General features: G+C 44.2%; 1 long non-coding RNA gene across 1 annotated transcript; it reads right to left on the bottom strand.

Moving 5' to 3' along the window:
• Window positions 1–8107: 8107 nt before the first annotated feature.
• Window positions 8108–14175, bottom strand: LOC119473055. The gene is made up of 3 exons (XR_005202227.1): window positions 12955–14175; window positions 11199–11415; window positions 8108–8326 (listed from the first exon to the last, which is right to left on the bottom strand). It is a non-coding gene; the product is annotated as an uncharacterized LOC119473055 (long non-coding RNA).
• Between the last annotated feature and the right edge of the window lie 2006 nt (window positions 14176–16181).

The following is a 16181-nucleotide window of genomic DNA, read 5'->3' as shown; positions in this document are numbered from 1 at the left end:
TTTTTCAAATCACTTAATTTGCATAAGTTATTGCACATGTAAAAGTCTGAATAGTTCATCTTTCAATCTGGTATAAGAGAAAGGATCCAGAGGTCAGAAAACAGTAAGAATTTTTGGTCTAATAAGAAATCACTACCAATTGCTTCCATTTCTAAATTGTTGCTTAGGGGAATTTGATGAACAAGGTTGGCAGTCAATTTAAATTTTCCTTGGAAAAAAAAAACGCTTTTAAAATACACCTTGACACACTCAACAACATTTTTAATTATTAGAAACCTCCATTTCTGTCTCCTTTGGATATCCATAAAATGCTTCTAAACCATCTAATTGATTTTGTTTTAAATGTTGAGTCCAAAGCTTAGTCTTTCAATTACTTTCATGAAGATTTAACTGCTCCTATAGGCATGGTAATACAGTGAGCCCCACGTTGCTATATTGAAATCATCCTGCTTACTAAAGTCAGAACTACGACAAAAACTTTAAATGTGAAAATTATCTATGACACTACATTGTCACAACTCACCATATTTTTTCTTCTGCTGTTACTACACAGCTGATCCATTAAGCAATGATAGTGCCTCACCCAGGCCATACTTGAGAACAGCCTGCACATATAAGAATGTATTCACTTGCACAGTTTTAGACAAGTATATGAGCACTAGCCTAAAGTACTTGAAATATTAGTGTAACATGCCACCCGCATAAGTCAATGAGACTTCCACAGGAATTTTAAATATATGCAGAGCTCTAGTCCAAAGTTTATATAAACCATGCAACGTACAATAAAGGGCCAACTGGTGGTGGTTTCCATTTGCTACATTTAGATATATAACACATTTGAATCTGTGTTGTTTCTATAGTCTTTTAAAACAATTTTATTGAGGTATAATCAACATGCAATAAAATATACCCATTTCAAGAATGCATTTCTATGCATTTAGTGCTCTAAATGATTAAAAAGTAGGCCAGGTACAGTGGCTCACAGCTCACGCCTGTAATCCCAACACTTTGAAAGACCAAGGTGGCTTGCTAGAACCAGCCTAGGCAAAATGATGAGATCTTGTCTCTACAAACAATTTAAAAATTAACCAGACATAGTGGTGTGTACCTGTAGTCCCAGCTACTTGGAGGTTGAGGTGGGAGGATCACTTGAGCCTGAGAGGTCAAGGCTGCAGTGAGCTGTGATGGCACCACTGCACTCCAGCCTGGGTGACAGAGCGAAATTGTGTCTCAAAAAAAAATCAATTTTTAAAATGATGGTTTGGATGATAATCTTCAGCATTTCCACTAAATCTAATCTTTTTCATCTTAAATATATCCTCCCTGGAATGGGCATGACCAGGTGTTTTGAAATATTACAAAGCTATCACTAAACAGTTTGGTATATTGGAATGTTGTATTCGTTTGCTAGAGCTCCCCTACTAGAGTACCACAAACTAGGAAAAATGTATTGTCTCACAGCCCTGGAGGCTGGAAGTATGAAAGTAAAGTGTTAGTAGGGTCATGTGCCCTCTGAAGCATTTAGGAAAAGCTTCCTATTTTGCTGCTTCCTAGCTTTTGGTGGTTAGCCAGCAATCTTTGGTGTCCCCAGGTTTATGGAAGAATCACTCCAGTCCTCCACTTCAGATGGCTGCCTTCCCACTGTGCATGTCTGTCTCTGCAACCAAATTTCCCCTTTTATAAGGACACCAGCCATATTGGATTACAGCCCACCTAATAACCTCATTTTAATTTGATTACCTCTAGAAAGACCCTATTTTCAAATAAGGTCAGTTACTGTAGTATTGGGGGTTAGGACATTAACATATGTCTTTTGGGGTACATATTTCAACCCATAACAACCACAAACAGTAGATGGTATAAAATCTTGCCAAGAATTGACCTGAATACAAAAAAAAATTAGAATTCTATAAATGTGGCATTTCAAACCAGTTGAGAAAAAATAGATTACTTAATACACAGTGTTTGAACTATCAGCTAGCCCTCTGTTGTGTCAGCAGTGAACTCTTGTACCAAGACCTAATGCCTTGCACCCTGTATGCTTTCTAGGTCCTGATTCATTCTGTCTCTGGGGAGGCCTTGCTGTCCTTAGGTGTCCCCAGCTTTATAGAGAATACTCCTATGTCCTTAGTGAGTCAGAATATGCCTGTGTCCTTCCAAATACATTTACGTTTTTGCAAGGACTGAATTGAGTTGGGTTTTTGTAGCTTGCAACTATTTGAAAGGCTGATGGCCTTCTAACTGGACATTCTTTCTCCTAGTGAGAAGTATATATGTTCTTCATAAAAAGGCTTTCCTCACTATCACCCTGTCTCCTTTCCAATTCCATCTGGTTTCTCACCTCTACCTGGAAGTAGGCTATTTGAGGTAAATTGGTTACTTCTGCATCTTCCATCATTCTGGGCCTCCCAGGAGAAGTGATCAGTCAAAGCAGAAGCTGTCCTTTGAGGGCCACTAGGAAGTCTGTGAAGCCAGCTAAGATCGTTGCTATTTTAAAAGCCAGACATCAAAGTATTTGGATGGAATCCAGAGTTTCCTGCCTCACTGCAACCTCCTTCCAGAAGAGAATCAAAATGTGGGGAAGAGGGAAAACTGCTCTAATTGAACCCCTAATTCCCAAAGCTGCTATTGGACTCCTTGCCACAGAAAGGGGACTCCTTGGAAGTGAGCTTATGAAAATATTTTTCTGAAAACCGACGAGACCAGGGGCCGTGCTAAAACCAGACAAAGTGTACATCAGGCCAGAGGCTCTAGTTCTCTTCCAGGTTTCCTCTCACATTGCCCAGATTTGCTTTTCAAAGAGTAACCGTAATTCCCATCTATTATGTATCTTTCACGTATACAAAAAGACTCACATGATTACATTATTTAATTATTGCAACAGCCCCATAAGGTAGTTCTATTATTATTTTTGTTTTCCAAATGAGGAAACCGAGTCTCAAGGAGTTTAAGCTAAGTTGCCCAACACCACACATTTAGGAAGTGACGTGGATCAGATTTGAACAGAAGGCTTGGCTGATTCCAGAGTCTGTGCTCTTAACCTCTACTCTGCAAGTCCCAAACCAAAATATCTAAAGACACCAGGGGACATAGGGTGTGTGGTAGGGAGTGGTAGGAGGTAGAAAGGGACAGAACGGCGAGCTGGAGAGCTTGGGCCTCATCTGCAGAAGGCAGGCTCTTTGCAACATAGCCCTGTGGGAATGTGAGCCCAGTGTAGCCAGATCTTTCCACAGGAGAACCTTGAAATCTGGATTTCATATAAAAAATCTTCCAACTTTTAGGTGTTGACTACCAATTCAATTTATATATATATTCAATTATGTACACACACACGCGCGCGCGCACACACACACACACGCACACACACACACACACACACAGTGCAGGCTAAAAAATAGGCATGTACAGCCCACCATTAGACAGGACTCTTATTTCCCACTCCCCATGCTTCCCACGGAAGGAACTTTAGCTAGACTACCCCCACTTCTCATCTTTTGCCTCTGATTGGTGAGTCTTGGAGAAAAACTCAACTTATCTCCTTCCTCCTGGAGAGGCAGCCTGCCCATGGAGGGTCTCTGCTTCCTGGAAAGGGAAAGTCTGTCTATTTAGGGAGGAGGCACCCACAAACCCACTTCCTTGCAAACAGAAAACCAATTATCCAAACTGCCTGGCTCACATTACTTTTCTGTGGCTGCTGTAACAAAGTATCACAAAATGGGTGGCTTAAAACAACAAATTCATTCTCCCACAGTTCTGGAGCCTAAAAGTCCAAAATCTAGGTGTCAGCAGGCTCATGCTCTCTCTGTAGGCACTGGGAAAGATCCTTCCTCACCTCCTCCAGCTTCTAGTGACTCTGGCAGTCCTTGACATCTCTAAGCTTACAGCTGCAACACTTGAGTCTGCCTCTGTCTTAACAAGGTGTTCTCTGTGTGTCTCTGAGACTGTCTTCTCTTCTTATAAAAACAGTAGTCATCGCATTAGGGCCCACCCTAATCCAGAATGACCTCGTCTTAACTGATTACATCTGCAAAGAGCCTATTTCCAAATAAGATCACATTCTGAGGTGCTAGCAGACATGATTTGGGGCTATTCAACTCAATAGAGTTGTTTTCACTTTCCCTTCTTAATATATGACATTTTAATCTTCACCTGTCTGATTCCCACATCTGTCTCTACACTGGTTCCAACTGGGAGAGGAAGAAAGGACCTTTGTTTTCTTAACTCCAAAAACCCAGCAGCCATATTCGACATGAATGCACCAATCAGCAACCTCTAAAAGGCACCATCATTAGCTCATTTCTCTCATCTCTCCTTTTTTTCTCTTCCTCCCTCTCGTTTCCTCTTCTCTATCTTTCTTTGTGTTATTAAGCGCTCCTTTGCCAGTTAGATCTCTGGTGCATGCTGCTGCCTTGCTTTAGTGGAAAGGCACTAAAGTTTTATAGACCTGGGTTCAAGACCCACCCCACCACCTACCAGTCCTTACGGCCTGACCCTTTGCAGACATTCAGTAAAGGTGTGGGTGGAACCTGCCAGTGGATGAGAGGCCTTGAGGCAAAGGCATTGCTCTCCTATACCTCAGTTTCCTCTTTTGAAACATGGGAGTGTTAATAAATATCAAATCTCTGCTTAATGAAAAAGACTATGAAATAAATGGTTCTCATATGAGTGGGATCAAGGAGACAGAACTGTTATATGGTCAATTTTTGCGGATGTTAAGAGAATTCACAGCAGCTCAGCTCAGTAAACAGAGCAGCCCTAGAGGCCTTCCAAGCAAGCTGAACTCCAACATCGGGAGCTACTCCTGCAGCCCATAGCTTCTCAGCAGAGCCTGGCTTCCTTCCCGCTCTCCCTCTCCCTCTCTCCCCTGCCCCACCACTTTTCCATTGCCTAACTGCCCACCCCACCACCCCCACTCCCACACAGGCCATAGCCTCATGGATTTCCAGCTATAAAGATCTAAGTGCTTGATACAGTGTGGATGCTTGTCTCTTCCAAATCTCATGTTGAAGTGTAATGGCCAATACTGGAGGTGGGGCCTGGTGGGAGGTCTTTGAGTCATGAGGGCAGATAACTTGTGAATGGCTTGGCGCCATCCTCGTGATAGTGAGTGAGTGAGTTCTGGTGAGATCTGGCTCTTTAAAAGTGTGCGGTGCCTCCCTCCCTGCCCTCTTGCTTCTGCTGCCATCCTGTGACCTGCTCCCACCTTGCCTTCTGCCACGGTTGTAAGCTTTCTGAGGCCACGCCAGAAGTAGGTGCTGGAGCCACGCTGGTACCGCCTGCGGAACCCTGAGCCAATTAAACCTCTTTTCTTTCTAAATTACCTAGTCTCAGCTACTTCTTTAGAGCAACACAAAGAACGGCCTGACAGGGTGCTATTGCGCTGCGTACTTGATACACTCCTGAGAAACAATTTGGCTCCTCACCAAAGCCACTGAAGCCAGAAGAGGTGCATGTTAATCTCAAATACAATTTCAGATTGTTTGTTGTTATCATTGTTGCTTTTAAAGACAAGATCTCCCTCTGTTGCCCAGGCTGGAGTGCAGTAGCTTGATCATAGCCCACTGCAGCCTGAAACTCCCAGGCATAAGCAATCCTCCCACCTTAGGCTCCTGAGTGGCTGGGATCACAGGCACACACCACAATACTCAGCTAAGTTTTAAATTTTGGTACAGACAGGGTCTCACTATATTGCCACCAGGCTGGTCTCAAACTCCTGGGCCCACTCGATCCTTCTGCCTCAGCCTCTCAAAGTGCTGGGATTACAGGTGTGAGCCACTGCACTTGGCCTCTAGATTGTTTTTAAAAGTGATTTGTCACTGGGTATATCCCATCACTTTGGGAGGCCAAGGTGGTTGGGTCATGAGGTCAGGAGTTCAAGACTAGCCTGGGCAAGATGGTGAAACCCCATCTCTACTAAAAATACAAAAAAAAAAAAAACAATTAGCCAGGTACAGTGGCAGGCATCTGTAATCCCAGCTATTCAAGAGGCTGAGGCAGGAGAATCACTTGAACCCTGGCAGCAGAGGTTGCAGTGAGCTGAGATCACGCCACTGTACTCCAGCCTGGGTGACAGAGTGAGATTTTGTGTTTAAAAAAACAAAAACGTGATTTGTCTGGCCGGGCACCGTGACTAGGGCCTATAATCCCAGCACTTTGAGAGGCCAAGGCAGAAGAATGACTTGAGCCCAGGAGTTTGAGACCAGCCTGGGCAACATGATGAGACCCATCTGCACAAAAATTTTAAAAATTAGCTGGGCATGGTGGTACATGCCTGTGGGCCCAACTACTTGGGAGGCTAAGGCAGGAGGATTGCTTGAGCCTGGGAGTTCGAGGCTACAGTGAGCTATGATCATGCCACGCACTCCAGCTGGGCAACAGGTTGAGACCCTGACTCTAAATAAATAAATAAATAAATGTGATTCTTCTTCATTGAGGCATGAACAAGAAAAAATGGAAATAATAGCAGCCATCACCAGGACCTGAAGGAAGAGCAAAAAAAATGGGCAGGAAACCCTTGGGAGAATTCTTGCAGTGGGGAGCACTTTGCTTCTGGGGCTCCATGAGAGTCCATGCATGTGTCTGTGATGATTCTACCTTGGCTTCTGCTGGGCCAGGGAAGGCTTCCTGGAAAAGGTGACAGCTGAGCCTGAGGACGCCTCCGCCATAGTGGGGTGAGCTGAGCATCCCAGGCAAAGAGAAAGTATTGTTTAAAAGCTTGGTGACAAGAAATTTCAGGGCCTCCAAGCCACTCACAATGAGGGAGGGAAAGGCCAAGTGGTGAGAAGTGGGATTTGGAAAGGGCGGTGGGCATGCGTCGTGTTGGGACCATCCCTCTTATACTGGAGAAAGTAACATGTTATGAGTCCCTCCCTCCTCCCCAGGGGAGGGAGCCAGAACTCCACCTGGCAGCCACCCTTGCAGCTGGGGCCAGTCATGTGACATAGACTCCATCAGTTAGATACATGCTTTCCGAGCGCACAAAGTGAGGACAGACGGGAGGTGCTAGAAGGAGCAGGGCATTGATGCAGATGGCAGAGCCTCGGGTGTGCAATCCCAGAATCACGAGTGGGAAAAGCAGAATCTGTGCTGAGCACAGCAGCAGCAGGAGCAGAAGCATTGGGGTCTTCACTGGAGCACCCCCATGGGATGAGTTGGGTCTTGCTTCTAGCTGAAATAGCCTCCAGAGCCTGACACTCTCTGCCTTCCTTCTCCCTCCTCACCCCCAAGATTCTTGCACTTCCTAATATCCTTTAATACATGCCTTTTCTGCTACAATTAGTTAAAGTGGATTCTGTGTTTCAACAAGAGCCCTGTTATAGTAATCAGTATTAGGAGTGGTCTGAGGTGGCCAAACACTCAAGGAAATGAAAATCAAGGATGAATTTTCTGGCATGGTTGGATCTGAAGTCAGGAGAATACAGCTAAAAATACAGGATCAGGCTCTGACAGTGCATGTCCTTATGTGTGTAAATCCAACCACTACACTAACACTGTGATCTCTGGAAACGAAATGTCCCTGGAAGGCAAAGCTTTAGGGAACCCCATAGCGATCGTCCTCAGCAGTGTGATGAGCATGCAGAATTCAAGGACCATGGGTGGTAGTGGTGAGTGGATGACGGTCTCCACTTCTTCATGCCTCTCTAAAAGGAGTATGCGCCCTTGTCATAAAAGGATCACGCATGCATCTGAGCCTTTAACTTCCCAGTACTTCTCAGTAGGGTAAGAAGCTTCATCAGCCCTATCTCATTAATGATCTGACCCAAAGAAAATATTTTAAAACAGAAGGTGGGCCGGGTGCGATGGGTCAAGCCTGTAATCCCAGCACTTTGAGAGGCCGAGGCAGGTGGATCACGAGGTCAGGAATTCGAGATCAACCTGACCAACATGGTGAAAACCCATCTCTACTACTAAAAATATTAAAACAAAAAATCAGTCGGGCATAGTGTTGCACGCCTGTAATCCCAGCTACTCAGGAGGCTGAGGCAGGAGAATCACTTAAACCTGGGAGGTGAAGGTTGCAGTGAGCCAAGATCACTCCACTGCACTCCAGCCTGAGCACCAGAGTGAGACTCCATCTAAAAAAAAAAAAAAAACAGAAGGTGTAGGCAACCCTTTGAGGAATTTTGCTGTAAAGGGAAACAGAGCAGAGCCCTAGCTGGAGGGATCATTCTCATGGCCCTGGTCTTGAGAATCATTGAGAAAGATGTAATTCTATCTCACCTGGAGGAAGACAGTGGTGATGCTGAACTCTGCTTCTCAGCTCCTGATATTGCTTCCATATGGAAGAAGCTCTACCCTTTTTCCATCCCTCTCATTCACGTTTTTGCTGGGGAAGAAGAAAGATCTCTGGTTGGAAATTTTGGGAGCAGTTAGTGGTGTGCTGTTAAATGTTCAACAACTAGTTCTCTGGGGGAAAAGCTTTAATTTGCAGCATTTGATAACTTCTGTGGTGTAAAGATACCCATCTCAGCATGGCTGATTCCAAGCTACCAACAAGGACTCACCAAACCTGGAGCTGAGAAGGGATATCCACAAGCCGGTGCGGGCCAACTCTGCTAATAGCAGGTGCTGCACCAGGGCAGCTCAGCCCTTTTCCTCCCTTTCTCCTTGGGAGATGACTCACTGCAGGAAATACACATTCTCTTCCCCACACCCTGCCACCACACACACACACTGAGGGTTTTCTGGGGATGCTCCTGTGTGTGCAGAGGCCCAGGGTGGCCCTGCACTGCTGGTGGCTAGGTATTTCTAATTCTGGGGTTCGGTAGTAGGAAATCTGCTTGCCCACAGAAAAAAAGCCACAATCTCCAAAGTCAGCTTTATCAGCAACAAAGGTGACATCTTGCTCTTCCATTTGCCTTACTCTTTTGTTCTATTTCTCAACTCGTTCAAAACTTGGCAAGGAAGAGTAATATTTTCTTGGGCCTCTTCACATTCCAACAGAAGGAAGAGAAAGGAAAGTATACCTATAGGCGTGAGGGCATTAAAATCGCTTTGTCTCCAAATTAAATTCTCTAGCAGTAAATAGCCATACACGGAAATCCCAAACCATTGCATAGAGAGTTAACCTTGTTATAGTATAATAATCTCTATAGTTTTAATTTCTCTGTGGCTTTAAGAATTAAATGAGAGACTATATATAGAAAGGATCTAACACCAGCCTGGCCCAAATAGTAAGTGCTCAATAAATGTTTGCTGAATTTCCTCTAAATCTTGCATGACGAATTTTTCTCTAAATCAACATTTTGCACTGTTCCTTTTCAAGTTGTGGAGGAGAAATTAAGCAATTTGTTTTCCGTTTTTTCAAGTTGATATTTCACGTTGTAGCTTTCACTGAATGAGTTACCATTTCTCAGGCCTTTGGGCATTGCTCTCAAAACCAATAAATAACTCAATCAGGCTTTGCGTGGTGACTCATGCCTGTAATCCCAGCACTTTGGGAGGCTAAGAAAGGAGGATCACTTGAGCCCAGGAGTCTAAGACCAGTCTGAGACCAGGCAACATAGTGGGAACTTGTCTCTACAAAAGAATAAAAACAGCCAGGTATGGTGGCGCATGCCTGTAGTCCCAGCTACTTGGGAGCCTGAGGCAGGAGGATTACCTGAACCCAGGAGTTGGAGGCTGCAGTGAGCTATGATCATGTCACTGCATTCCAGCCTGGGTGACAGAGTGAGTCTGTGTCAGAAAGAAAGAAAGGAAGGAAGGAAGGGAGGGAGGGAGGAAGGAAGGGAGGGAGGCGGGGAAAGAGGAAGAGGGGGGAAGGGAGGGAGGGAGGGAGAGCAAGAGAGGGGGTAAGGGAGGGAGGGAGGGAGGGGAGGGAAGGAAGAAAGAAATCAGGGGCTCTTAATGTCATCAGAAAATAAAATGAGCGTGGATGAGATTCCATTCTATGCTCAGCAGAAAGGTAAATGGCAATGAATTGCATGACAACATCCACTGTGCCCTGGTACACCTTCACAGCATTAGCGTTAGAGGGAACTGCTGCTTTTAGGTGAAGGACACGTGGGGGCAGCTGCCCATTTTCCGTGAAGCAGCCTGTGCTGTCACTGTAGTGCTCATCTTCAGATTAGAATCAGCACCAAGCTCGACTTTCCATGGCGCACCCTGTGACCTGGCCATTTCCTAGAACGTTCTCTCATATTTCCTTAGCTTTCTATGAGATAGCTTCTAGTGCTCTATTTGTTTAAAAAAAAAATCAAGTCCCAAAATGTACTCCCTCCCACCCCCAATAATTTCCATTCATATTGGAATGGAAATTTAATTTCAATTTATTTATTTTTAAATTTAAATTGTTTGAAGTTCAATATTTAATTTTGCATGATTAGCCTTTAATCAAGAATCAAATTTAATGTCAGCTGTTGAGAGTTCAAAAACAGTCACACTACTGCATTTCTTTTTTGTTGTTTGGGCGTTTTGTTTTGTTTTGTTTTTGTTTCTTTGCTTTTTTGAGTTTTGAGACAGGGTCTTGCTCTGTGGTCCAGGCTGGAGTGCAGTGCAGGTCTTGGCTCACTGCAGCCTTAACCTCCCGGATTCAGATGATTCTCCCACTTCAGCCTCCCTGGTAGCTGGGACTACAGGTACACACCACCACACCCAGCTAATTTTTTTTTTTTTTTTTTTTGCAGAGATGGAGTTTTGCCATGTTGCCCAGGCTGGTCTCAAATTCCTGGGCGACCCACCTGCCTCAGCCTCCCAAAATGTCAGGATTACAGGCATGAGCCACCACACCCAGCCTGTTGCATTTCTTAATACAATACCTATGTTTTATTTTTTAAATGCAGTGTTGTCCTAGTCCTTTCAGGCTGCTATAACACAATACCATAGACTGGGTGGCTTATAAATAACCAAAAAAAAAAAAAATGTATTTCTCATGGTCCTGGAGCCTGGGAAGCTCAAGATCAAGGCTCTGGCAGATTCAATGTCTGGTGAGGGTCCCCTTCCAGGTTCATAGAGGATACTTTCTTGCTGTGTCCTCACCTGGTAGAAATGATGACCAAGCTCCCTCAGGCCTCTTTCCTAAGGGCCTGAATCCCTATGACTTAATCACATCCCAAAGGCCCCATCTCCTAATACCATGAAGTTGATAGTTAAGATTTCAACACATGAGTTGGGGTGGTGGCGGGGACACAAGTATTCAGACCCCAGCAAATGTAAAGGATTTCTCTTCACGAAAATCCACACATTGGTTGTGTTCTCACCTTCATCTGTGTCCCTGATTCTTTTGCTTCTGTTGGCATCAGCAGTGTGATGGACTTCATAAGGAAGCGCTGAGCAAGAGAGGCCAGAACTTTGAACAGTGCAAGACACTTAGGGGCTCAGGGTGTAGATGCGTGAGGAAATGAGCAGGCTAACAGATGACATGCACAGCTGTGGGTGATTTCACAGTTCCTTCATCCCCACTGCTCATGGTCAGACCTGGGAAAATGTGGGGAAAATATATGAGGATCCCCTTTACTGCTAGACAGCTGCATCCTAATATAAATACTCGATCTGCCCATTCACTCTTCCTTCCCCTCTCCCAGGATCTCCCCAGTACACTCAAGAGTGAAATGGGCTGACCTTCTCTTAGCCTCTGGAGAAATGAAGACTTATGTCCTGACTTAAGAAGTGTCTAGAAAACTATGAATCTATAAGCATAGCTCATTGTTTGATATGGTGTATATTTTGTTACACAAGTGAGTGGTGCGTGTTGAAAATGAGAGTAGCTCAAGTGTGAACAAGGATCCACAAGGCCCGTGGCAATGCCTTTGTCACAGAACCGATCCTGTAACACTAACAATGGCCAGGATGTTAGGGGACACTTGCTACGTACCAGGCCCTCTCTAACCATCTTCCCTGTATTAATTCATTTGATTCTCACACTTCTCTACGAAGTAGGAACTATTTTCTCTAGTTCTTGATTTCCTTATTTATAAAACAGAAAGAATATTTGTGTCCATTTATTTATTTATTTATATTTATTGAGACAGGGTCTCACTCTGTCCAGCAGGCTGGAGCGCAGTGGCACGATCACAGCTCACTGCAGCCTCAACCTCCTTGGACTCCCATCTCAGCCTCCCAAGTAGCTGGGACCGCCCGTCTAATGCTTTCGTATTTTTTGGAGACAGGGTTTCGCCATGTTGCTCAGGCTATTTGTTTCCATTGTATGGGCCATTTTAAATCTTGTGTAATACGGTTTTTTGCAGAAATTTAGTGACTTAATACATGTTATGTAGTAAGCACTTCATATGTATTCATTTTAAATATTTTATGATTGATACTGTCCCCATTTTACAGGTTAAGAAACTGAGTTGTAGAGAAGATAAGTAAATTGCCCAAGTTACACAGCTAATAAGTGGCAAACCAGAACATAAACTTCCTGCTATTATGAAGAAACCTCTGAACCTTGCAATCCATGAATCTCTGTGTTAAGGAAAGTAAGAGATGGATTACTCCTGCCAATAATAAAGGGGGAAAAGCCAAGCTGCTATTAGAAGATGAGTCCACCAGGGGGAAGTAGATGCATGCATTATTTAGGCATGAGGCTAGCCTGGAAAATTTTTTTTTTTTTAAGATGTTAAATATTAAAACATCTGCTTTAAATGTGTCCCAGAGATCTGGTACGTTGTGCCTTCATTCTCATTGGTTTCAAAGAACATCTTTATTTCTGCCTTCATTTCATTATTTAACCAGTAGTCATTCAGGAGCAGGTTGTTCAGTTTCCATGTAGTTGTGCCTTTTTGCGTGATTTTCTAATGCCCAAGTTCTAATTTGATTGCACTAATTTGATAGATGATGGGTGATAGATGCAGCAAACCACCATAGTGCGTGCATACCTATGTACAAACCTGCACATTCTGTACATTTACTCAAAACTTAAAGTATAATAATAAAAATAAAAATGACAAAAAGTTTAATCACTGATTTTAGACCAGTGGTGAAGGAAGAAACTGATTTACATTATTTTTCCATTACCTGAAAGTGTAGAGGATTAGAAATGACCACGCATGTAAAATTGACAGGTAAACTGTCAAGTAAATGAAAGGACTTCCACCAATCCTCCAGAGATCAATGGTTGTTGTTCACTTCCATGAGCCTGACCCTGCGCTAGCGCTGGGGATCAGGAGGACAGGCATGAAGTTCACTGAACAGCAAGAGGCAAAGACTGGCCACACCACTCCACACTCTCCACTCTCCCTGATTCTGTGTTAAAAGATGATTGATGGTGCAGGCTTGGTCTCCAGTGCTGGCAACAGAGAGGGAAAGAAATCAGTGGGCTCAGTGCAATGTGAAGAAAATGAATGGAACTGAATTTGGAAAACAGAGTGACAAGTGCTATCGTGGGGCGGATTTGCCATGAAGTATAGGAGTGCAGGAGAGAGACGGAGTGGTCCTGCCTAGAGATGACATCAGAAACCAGCTTTTACAGATGCAGAATACCTGGCTGGGCAGATGGAGGGAAGTGGAAAATAGTCCAGAAGAAATACCCTCGACAATAAAATACTTCGGAAATGAAATACTTTGGAATGTGGAAGGTCCTCATGCCTTTGGAGAATAATAAGAAAGAGAATTGGCTGTGGAATGAGTCAGAAAGGAGGAGGAGAGATTAGCCCTCCCTGTTCACTCCACCCACCCTACCCCCAAGTAAGAATACAGCCAAGATAGGCAGTAGAATAATCATTTTCTTTGGGGGAAGAGGGCTTATGTACTTCTGATTACAAAAGTCTCATTTTAAACATTTTAGGAAAATACATAAGGAATTTGCATTTCATCACAAACAGAAAAGCAGTATTTCCTGTCTCTCTTATAGACACACTATTATATTTATGTGTATGCGTATATACACACATTCATGTATATCTGAGATAATTCTATATAAAATTTCATCTTTGCTTTCTGAAGTAGACAATGCACACTTTCCCATTAAGTTGCATGTTCTTCAAAAGTATAATTTTTATGACTATACAATATTCCCTCGCATAGCTGATTCATAATTTTTAGGCAGTCCTTTATTGTTGGACATTATATGGCTTCCAACTCTCCTTTAAGCAACTTTGATGAACGTTCCTTTTGAAGTCACTACATCTCATTATTTACTTATATATGTTTTTGAGACAGGGTCACCTGGGCTGGAGTGCAGTGATGTGACCATGGCTCACTGCAGCCTCGACCTCCCAGGCTCAAGCAATCCTTCCACCTCAGCCTCCTGAGTAACTGGAACTACAGATGAGAGCCACCACACCAGGCTAATTTTTGTATTTTTTGTAGAGACCAGGCTTTGCCATGCTGCCCAGGCTGGTCTCAAACTCCTGGGCTCAAGTGATCTGCCTGCCTCGGCCTCTCAAAGTGCTGGGATCACAGGCATGAGCCAATGCACTTGGCCTTAAATGTTCTTGATTCAAATTGCCAAACTGCTCTCTAGAAAGGCTTTAGTGGGCCAGGTGTGGTGGCTCATGCCTGTAATCCCTACATTTTGGGAGGCCGAGGCGGGTGGATCACCTGAGTCAGGAGTTTGAGACCAACCTGGCCAGCATGATGACATGCTGTCTCCACTAAAAATACAAAAAATTAGCTAGGTGTGGGGGCATGGGTGCCTGCAATCCCAGCTACTCAGGAGGCCTGAGACAGAAGAATCACTTGAACCCAGGAGGCGGTGGTTGCAGTGAGCTGAGATCACACCTCTACACTCCAGCCTGAGCAACAAGAGTGAAACTCCATCTCAAAACAAACAAACAAAAAAAGCGTTTAGTAATTGAACCTTCCAAGCAAAGATGAGAGTGACCATCTGGCCACATTCGTGCCAAGGCTGAGAATTATCACATTTAATATCTTGTCACTCAAAAAACTACTTATTGGGTATTTACTAGGTGCCAGGCTCTGGGCTGGGTGCTGAGACACAGCAGTAAGCAACAGAGATAAGGATTCCTGCTTCCTGGAGCTTCCATTCTTGTGCAGGAGGCTTTCAGTAAATAAGAGAAATCAGTAAAGTATATAGCATGTTCATTTTAAATGCTAATAAGAAAAATAAATCCAGCAAGGACAACTGGAAGTGTTGGGTGAAAAGGGACGTGAATTTTAGAAGGGGTGGGCAGAGAAGGGCTTACTGGCAAGATAGCTGAGTGAAGTCCTAAATAGGGAGATGGCGTGCAAATATCTAGAGGAGAAGATTGCAGACATGAGGGATCGGCAAGCGTGAAGGGATGAGATGAGAGCCTGGTTGACAAGTTCAAGGTAAAGCAAAATCAGTGTGGCTGGAGAAAGGGAGAAAGAAGAGTAATGCACATAGGTGAGGTCAGAGGAGGAACTGAAATCAGAAGAGAAGGAGGAGATGTGTTGTGGAGGACCGTGTGCACATCAACTTTCCCTGGAAGAGAGGGGGAGCACTGGAGGGTTTGACTTGGGATTTAACAAGATCCCTCTGGCTGCTGTGTTCAGAACAGGCTGGAGCAGGCCGAGGAACGAAGGAGCCTAGTGCTGTAATCCAGGATGGAGATGATGGTTACAATGGAATAGATGTGATGGGGATGGTGAGAAGAGATCGAAATCTAGAGACATTGTGAAGGTGGCTCATGCACCTACAGGATTTGCTGATGCCAGAACTGGAGAGAGCTAAGAAAGAGTCAGGGTGAGTCCCAGCTTTTTGGCCTGAGCAGCTTGGAGAAGAAAGTTGCCATTTATTAATTTGGAGAAGTCTGGAAAGGAACAAAACAGAACAGAGGTAGAGGGTGGATATGAAGACCTCCGATATGGGCTTATTAAATATGAGAAACAGGTTAAGGCATACTAGTAGAGGTACCAACTAGGCAGCTGGATAGAGAACTGAAGCTTAGGGAGAGGTCAAGGTTGAGGACACACAGGAATTAACAGCACATAGAATAGACAGAAAAGAGGATCCATCCAAAGATGAAGGCTGTGGGCATGCCTGTATTCAGAGGTCTGAATGCCAGAAGGAATCAGTGAAGGATATTGAGGATGAGCAGACAGCAAGGCAAGAAAACAATGAGGAGAATGCAGTGACCCAGAAGCCAAGTGAAGTCTCAGGGAGGCTGGAGGGATCAGGATTAAGAGGAAGACTAAGAATTGACCATTAGATTAGCAACAAGGAGGCCACTGGTGCCCATGAGAGTCAGTCTTAGTGGAGTGAGAGGAGCAAAGACCTGACTGGAGTGGGTTCAAGAGAGAAAGTGGAGACAGTGATTATA

This window comes from Cebus imitator, unplaced genomic scaffold, assembly GCF_001604975.1.
Source record: "Cebus imitator isolate Cc_AM_T3 unplaced genomic scaffold, Cebus_imitator-1.0 Scaffold8, whole genome shotgun sequence".
Classification (NCBI taxonomy): domain Eukaryota; kingdom Metazoa; phylum Chordata; class Mammalia; order Primates; family Cebidae; genus Cebus; species Cebus imitator.
This window is presented reverse-complemented; position numbering and strand designations above follow the sequence as displayed.